We start from the raw sequence: 8,476 nt of genomic DNA, 5'->3' as shown, positions 1-8,476 counted from the left end.
CTCGGGCTGTAACTTTCATTCCTTTCCTAACATATTTTCCCTCAGTGGTTTTCTTTCCTGCCTCCACTTGTTCATCTTCCATCACCTCTCCCCGCCTGCCATGGGCCTGCTGCCTCCTCAGCTCAGAGCGCTCCAGTGCCTGTCCTTGAACGGCCGCGTCTCTCCTGCAGGCTCGTGGCTGCTCACACCCCTTCTCCCTCCCTCTGAGCATGTGCCCTTTCAGCAGAGCCCTATCCCTAAAACACCTCCCTTGGCTGCCGCAGCTATTCCAAAGCATGGTTCTCAGGCTTTGTTTCTGACTAGTCTTCTGTCCCTTCTTGGCTGGGTTGTTTTCCTACCCCAGTCCCTACAGGCAGGGCTTCTCCAGGAATCTGGGGTGGGCACCAGCCATTGGATCCACACAGCCCTTGGAACCTCTTTTCCAGCCTCTGATATTTTATTTTCTTGTTTTATGTGTTAAATATGGTATTTCCTCTAATAGAATATAGAGGACTTAAGAGCAAAGAGTGGGCCTTAATGAACTCTGAATTCTTTACAGATCCTTTTCAAGTAAGAAGAGTTATGTAGATAATGGACTTCCATAGCTGAACCTCCCCAATGTCCTAAGTTATCTAATAGAACATAGGACAGTGGTTCTCAAGCAAGGATGATTGGTCCCTTGGACATTTGACAGAGTCTGGAGGGTTTTTTTTTTGTTTTTTGTTTTCATTTTTACAACTAGTGAGGGTGTGCTACTGGTGGTTAGGGGAGGTGTATAAGCCAGGTGTATAAGCCAGCCTGTTCTCGTACCTGGATCCAGGTAAATGTTCCACAATGCACAGAACAATCCCTTGAAGAAAGAGTGTCAGACCCAAAATGTCAATAGTGCTGAGGATGAGAAATCCTGACTTCTAGTGGCCATCCTATTGTTGTTTACCATTGCCATTCGCCAGCTAATGGGAGTAAGAGTTGGGTTGTGGCTCTAGTCATACTTGCTTAACCACCCAACAACTGTCGTAAGGTTTGCTGCACCCATCTGCTTACCTCAACCTGGCCACAAGATGGCCTCCTATTGGCTCCCTATAAGGTCCTCATTTTGACCCTCAGTCCTCACTGAATGCACAGCAGAGCACCTCGCTCTCAATCCTTGGATGTGTTTCTAATATGCAATAAACAAGCCATCGTATCAGAACCACCTGTGTGTGAGTCTCAGCAATCTACATCTTTAACAGGCACGTCAAATATCCAAAAGCTTACTCACATTTGACAGTCACGAGTTTGGGGAAAGTATCAGTTAGTGGCTAGAAGCTAAGAGACCCAAGGTCAAAGGACAGTTATGCTCCTGCCAACTTGAGTGATTCTGAGTTGTTAATCTTTATTCCATTTTCTGTTGCTAATCTTTATTTTATTTTATTTATCTTTATTTATTTGATTTTTATTTTATTTTATTTTGAGTTGCTAATCTTTATTCCATTTTCTGGTCTATAAAACAAGGATACCTAACAGTAAGACACTCCTCATGGAGTTGTGGTGACTATATGTGATAAGACAAGCATAGTGTTTAGCAAAATGCCCAGCAATCGGAAGCCACTTGGCAAATAAGAGGTGGTTAGTAAAACAACTTTAGATTCTTTATGGTGAGGGAAAAGAGAGAAGCCAGGAGACTCTTTTAATATTAGGGGGATTATGAATTGTCATCCAACTAATAACCTACTTTCTATAAGTACTCCTTCAATCTTTCTTGTGTTGAATTAAAATGAACTGATTTCACTAGAGTGTACATGTATCCCATCATTTGTAACTGAGCAACAATTCAAATGGAATAGAGTGTTTGAAAGGAATAATTCATGGAGCTTGATAAACAGCGAGGAAAAGAAAAAGGAGAATACAGTACATAGAACATAAGATGCATTGCTGTGAGCCAAGTCTTGAATATCCCCTATTTCTACGTTGTTTGTGTCTCAAGGGTCCAAAGTGTCTTGCTAATCTGATGACTCTCCACAACATCCTGGTATTATCATTCCAATTTTTTGAAACCCGAGTAAACTGAGCTGCAGAAAAATTGAGTGAATTGCTCAAGGTCACATGGAAGTCAAGCCCAGAATAGAACTGTGTCTGCTGGTTTCCCATTCAAACATGACCCTTCCCAATACACCTTATTTGAAGCTGTCTGGTGAGAGTGGCTAATGGCTTTGATATTCTTGAACCACCAATATATATATATATATTTTTTTTTTTAACTGAGTGATACTCTTGGCAGACTTGCTTATTTTCTAGAGTGAGAGATATTTCTGAAAATAGAGTCTCTGAACAAAGTTGATTGTCAGTCTAAAAGAATAGTCAGCCTAAAAGCAGTGAATTAATTTTAACCTAAAAATGTGGGTTTGGGGACAGTAATCAAAGAGGAAGATTTTATAACAATATCAAGAATCTTGAAAGATGGAGAAATTGAATAAAAAATATTGAATATCAAAGTAAGAGTCTTGCAAAGGCTAGAAAACCTGAATTCAGAATAAGAGCAGGCCTTTAGCAATGAGTTTGATTTCCTGCCAAGAAATGTGGTGTACCTTGGCACCCTTCCCTGACCTCACAATCCTGGGGATTGGCTTATATCTCATGCTGCAGCCAACTCATTTCCTCCAGCCCAATCGATGGCTTTCTAATAGCTGAGCATCCTGCTCTGAATCACTTGCAAGCCACTAAGATATACTTTCACTGTTTATTTTCTGACTTGAGACAAAGAGCAAGGTCAGTTGATTCTTTCAATGATTGCTCTTAAAACAAGAACTTTCACTGCCGTCTTCTGAACTTTTGAAAACCAATGTCCAATAATACAGCCATTTTAGCAAATTCAGTTGTTCATGACCATAGTTTTTCTATAACTTTATTATCTCTATCTACATTGTATATATTAATGCATTGGCATTATTAATGGGTATGTGTTTTTACATTTGTCAAGTAACAGTGCTTTGTGTTTCCTATGCACTCAACTAACATTGGAAAAGAAAAAAAAATACACAAAGATAATAAATGGTCCTCTTTAATTAGGGGCTTCTTATTCGTGTGGGATAGAGCCCTCCTAGTATAAGAATAAGCATATATAGATCATGTGATGGTGCAGAGAAAAGGCTCACTGGTGGGAAAGGGGCATGTCCAGGAGCTAGAGGAGTTAAAATTGAATGGGTGTGTCATTTAGGCAGAGAACAGAGTCTTGATGCTGGGTGTAATAGCGCAGACAGTGTGAGCAAAAGAATGGAGGGATTCCACCCACCAGATGAAATTCCTAGTGTGAAATTACTGGAAGCAATAAATTTGCTACCCACATTCCACTTGGGAGCCAACACGCTCCTAAGCAGCTGCATCACCACCACCACCACCACCATCAGCATCATCTGCACCATCTTATGACTGCAAGTCAGAGAAAGGAATTCATCGAAGTCTAGAAACTGGAGCATAAATATTATTATTAATCATTATTATCAGAACACCCATGCTCTTCTAGTGTTTACTTGAGACCACTTTGCACTTTCACACCAACTGACACAAGATTGCTTACTTTCTCAGGATTTGAGAAATCATAAACTATGTGGCAGAATTCACTTTTGTTCGTCCCTATCCAGACTTACGTACTCATCCCTGTACCTTATGTGAATATAATGAATCAATAGAGCCCAAAGGCTGGATGAAATTTGCTGAGTGACTCTCAAGGCAGTGGAAAAGTATGGGGCAAAACCAGTTTGTTTATGTCTCTCTTGTAAAACTATGTTGTCGTCACTTTCATTCTGTCTGAAATAGAAGATGCTTCCTCTAGACACTGGCTGCTTTGGAAAAATGACCTGAATAATCCAAGATTTTTCTCCTCAAACTCCAAATTCTATTTCAGATGTTAGTTGCTAGTTGCTAAGAGAACCATGACAGGGCAATTAGCATTAAAACAGGTTCTGAAACTAGGTATCTGATAGAGGGGGAATTGTTCTCTGGTCTTTTAAGAGCAATAGTTGGGCAAACCCTTTCTCCCATTAGTAAAGCCCATTCTCATTCAGGCTACTTTTCCTTTCCACCCCACTTCCTGGGAAAACAGTAAAGGACAGAAATTGTATTAAAAACCTTGGAGAAGAGAAGACTCATATGGATGAATCTTGAAATCAGATTGAATCCATAAACTCATGATGGCTGTGATATAAGGAAATTGTACTTAAACTTGGAAAATGGCTTTTTTTTTCTTCTATCTGTTTTATGAACAGGAGCATAAGTTACATACAATAAAATGCAGACTTAACGTACATTTTGATGAGTTTTGACAAACATATACATTTGTGCAAATACCACACCAGAAATGACAGAATGCTTCCAGCATGCTACGAAGTTCTCACCTAATACCACATTCCAGGCATTTCTTGCCCCCCCTCAACACAACTATTGCTCTGATACCAGTCACCATAATTTAGTTTCATATAAATGGAAAAATATAATACTTAATCTTATTTCCTGGCTTCTATTACCCAAATATAAGGCTTATGAGATTAACTGATGTTATTATATTTATCAATAGTTCATCCCTTTTTGTGGCTGAGTAGTATTCCACTGAACAAATATGCCAAACTTTTGTATCCATTCACCTGTTAGTGAACATTTAGTTTGCTTTTTGCTACTATGAATAAAGCTGTTATGAATGTTCTTTTAAATATCTGGCAGTGGACATGTATTTTCATTTCCATTTTAGGATTTCTAGTCACAGATTTGACTTGATGACTCCTTTTATATTTTTATTTTTTAAAGATTTATTTATTTATTTGAGAGAGAGAGAGCACACAGGAGGGAGGAATAGATAGAGGGAGAAGGAGAGAGAGACTCAAGCAGACACACACGGAGCTCGGAGCCCGATCTCACGACCCTGAGATCAGGACCTGAGCTAAAATCAAGGGTTGGCCGCTCAACCGACGGAGCCACCCAGGCACCCCTTGATGACTCCTTTTAAGAAACAGTTACAGTCGGAGCAGATTGTTCTGAGCAGAAGGGCCTTTTTAATCCACCTTTAGCCCCTTGGTGGTCTCAGTCCAGGGTTTTGGACCCAACCCCAACCTTCAATACCCATTGAAGGTATACCTCAAATTCCATGTTTTCTGGGATATCACAGCCAAACAGTGTAATAAAGTCAAGGCCCCTTCTTCATTCCCATTCCCATTTAAATAACTGGGAACTGCTTTTAATATCTCAACACTTTGTAGCTAGTAAGGAGGCACACAGTAGCCGTGTCTCTTTTTAGACTGAAAAGCAGTCTAGCATTTTCAGAGTAATTGCTTCAGAATCCCAAAGTCCCCCTGGGTAGTGGCTTTGAATTCCATGGGTGACCACTTTGCATATATTTTGCACTCATAATGAAAACACATCCAGGTTTTGACATTCCACATTCTGGGAGGATTCTGAGTGCCTCCTGCTTTTTCTGAGCTATAGGAAGGGATGTGTTAGTAAGACCGTATTTAAAATTCACCCCAGTGGTTCTTCAACATCCTTGCTGAGAAAGATGTACCGAGATGTTTGCTATAATCCACACTAAGACCCTTCTAAAGATTTAAGGACTTTGTTACAGTGGAAAATGATTTATTAGAGGATGGTGGTCTGGCTGTGGGATCACCAGAGCATCTGTTTTAGCCCACAGGGTAGTAAGCCTGTTGTCAGTGCTTTGATGCTGGCACACACAGATTATGCCCGAAGCTCTCACACATTTCTGATGTTTCTGGGGACGCCACATCTCTAGCTGATTTAATCTCATCAGCTGATTTTTTTTTCTTTCCGAGATGAGCTCTTGTGCAGGGAACACCATTTAAACATGATTGTTTCATCTCCTGATTTTATTATTTTATTTTATTTTATTTTTATTCTTTGGTTTTGGTCCCAATGTTATATGATTTCCCAGTCACTTTCTGGACTTTTTCTAACCAAATAGGCATGGAGTATCATGCCCATTCTACAGATGGTAAGAATGAAACAGATCAAGTGGCTTGACATGTTGCATTATAAATCAGGCCACTTCCTTTTCCTGTCTGTGTCAGGGCAGAGCGTGGTGCACACTGACTGATTGTGATGCCCTGGCTGTGTCCTTAGGATGACCAAGTGGGTGATGGCTGCACCTGCAGTCACAGAGACCTCTCACATCATGCTCTTTGGGAAGTGGAGCATAGATGATATGCAGATCAATGACATTTCCTTGCAGGATTACATAGTGGTGAAGGAGAAGTATGCCAAGTACCTGCCCCACAGTGCAGGGCACTCTGTGGCCAAGCCCTTCGACAAGGCGCAGTGCCCCACTGTGGAGCGCTTCACCAACACAGTGATGATGTACCGCCTTAAAAATGGCAAGCAGCTCATGACCATGCACACTGCCAAGCATGCCTTTGAGATCATCCATCTGCTCACTGGTGAGAACCCCGCAGGTCCTGGTCCATGCCATTATTAACAGTGGTTCTGGGAGAACTCAACCTGCATTGGGCGATCCTAACAGGGAGGGGTCAGGCCATCGACATGTCCCCACTACGTCGTGTGAATCAGGCTGTTTGGCTGCTGTGTACAGGTGCTGGTGGGGTCGCCTTCTGGAACATCAAGACCACAGCCGAGTATCTAGCAGATGAGCTTATCATGCAGCCAAAGGCTCTCCCAATTCCTATGCTATGAAGAAGGATGAGCTGGGAAGTATAGCCAAGTTCAAGCTTTGATTGCCTGGACTGTGGCCCCAATAAACCTGTCTGCCTTTGGAGGCACCTCACACGTACACATAATATATTTATATATATATATATATATGAATGAGATATTATATATATATAATATATATGTAATGCCATTTTAAGCATTTCCAGCTTCACCCCAGTACCCGTCTGGGTGCAAGCAGCAACTTGTCTCTGTTCTGGGAGAAATCTCTAGAATAATTCTCAGTTTTTTGCAAAAGAGATTTCAGCCAAGAATCTGAAAAATAAGAGAAGCCTGGTAAATGGGCCAGACCTGTCTGTAACAATTATTTAGTTGTGCATCAGCCTTTCCCATCCCCCTCCCCCCAATATAGCGTGAGGGCCTTTAGGGGAGGAATTAGGATTTACTTTTTTCTAATAGCTCCTGAACCTTATGCAGCACCACAATTGTGGTAAACTGGGTAAGTCTGGTCTTCTTCAACCTCTTCCCAGCACCTAGAATAAGACTAGCCATGGAGTCCTATGCATTCAAAAAATGTTGAAGGACTGGCCAGAAACACCTGAGCTCCCTCCCTTTCCAACTGCAGCTCCCTCCTTCCAAAATAGACATAACCAGAAGGCTCTCCCTGCTAATGTCTCAAGTAAATTACTGTGTTACTCTCTTTACCTACCTACCTAAGTCAATACGAAGAAAAGGTATACAAGAAAAATGATAGGAATAAAAGGTGTTGTGTTTATGTGATGTTTTAGATCATATAGAAGGCTCTCATATGCAAATCTCATTTAAGCTTTCACATGTTACACATTCAGAAAGGGTTCAGTTAGGTGACTAACAAGTCATTCAGCTGGAAACTGATCCTAAGATGTCTAACTCCAAATCCAAATAATTTTCCGTCTTCCTTTCCCTGAATTATGGCTGCCTACAACTGCAGGACCATCTGTGCTGAAAATAAAATGCTCTGGATAAATGCATGGTATTTTTATCTTGTTGTTATCAGGAGGGGCCTAGTTAGCCCTGACTAAGAAAATATTATTATTTGAAACTGCTTTTGACCTATCTTTACATGTATTAAATACAACTATTGACCCATTGGAAAACCCAGAGTGGTTCTAAATAAAGATTTTCATTTTCCAGGTTGTACCATGATAGTTTGTCTTCCAGAATAAAATGACTTCTTTGGAAGCAGGGGAGAATTGATTTCTTAAATCTGACCCAGACGTCAGATTGGTGTGCTTTATTGTATGAGTCTAACTGAATGTTTTCTTAGCAGGATCTCCTGTTACTGGAACAAGGAGATTTTGCACAATTTATTCATTGAAGCAATGGGGGAAAATAGGCCAGACCACACAGCTGGCTTAGAAAACAATGTAAATGCATTTTTGTTCAGTAAACAATTGAGAAAATAATTTCCTCCGAAGCCAACAGAAAGTGGGAAAGGACAAACATTTGCTCTTGCCAAATTCAGTGTGAATTATTTATTACCTGCTACAGAACAGGGTATGTGAATAATATTGTAAGAAGCAGCAAAGTTCTGACACCTTCTCAAGAAATAGTTTGTAAATAGTTTGTAAATAGTCAATAAATTACCACACATCAGTCATTGCAAGGGGGTGGGTCATGGGCAGTTGTAACCATCATTATACTCTCCTAGATTCTACATTTTGGGGGGGGGAATCTTTTTTTTTATTATGTTATGTTAATCCCCATACTTTACATCATTAGTTTTTGATGTAGTGTTCCATGATTCATTGTTTGCATATAACACCCAGTGCTCCACGCAGAACATGCCCTCTTTAATACCCATCACCGG

The 8,476-nt window shown here is 40.6% G+C and overlaps 1 pseudogene; it reads left to right on the top strand.

Annotated features, from left to right (window-relative positions):
- Nucleotides 1-6,085: 6,085 nt before the first annotated feature.
- On the top strand, nt 6,086-6,692 carry LOC112835870 (small ribosomal subunit protein uS7-like; annotated as a pseudogene).
- Nucleotides 6,693-8,476: the final 1,784 nt, after the last annotated feature.

The sequence above is a fragment of the Callorhinus ursinus genome, unplaced genomic scaffold (assembly GCF_003265705.2).
Source record: "Callorhinus ursinus isolate GAN/ISIS: 27379988/994484 unplaced genomic scaffold, GSC_fseal_2.0 scaffold4, whole genome shotgun sequence".
NCBI lineage: Eukaryota > Metazoa > Chordata > Mammalia > Carnivora > Otariidae > Callorhinus > Callorhinus ursinus.
Note: the sequence above shows the minus strand (reverse complement) of the source record. Positions and strands in the feature narration are given on the sequence as shown.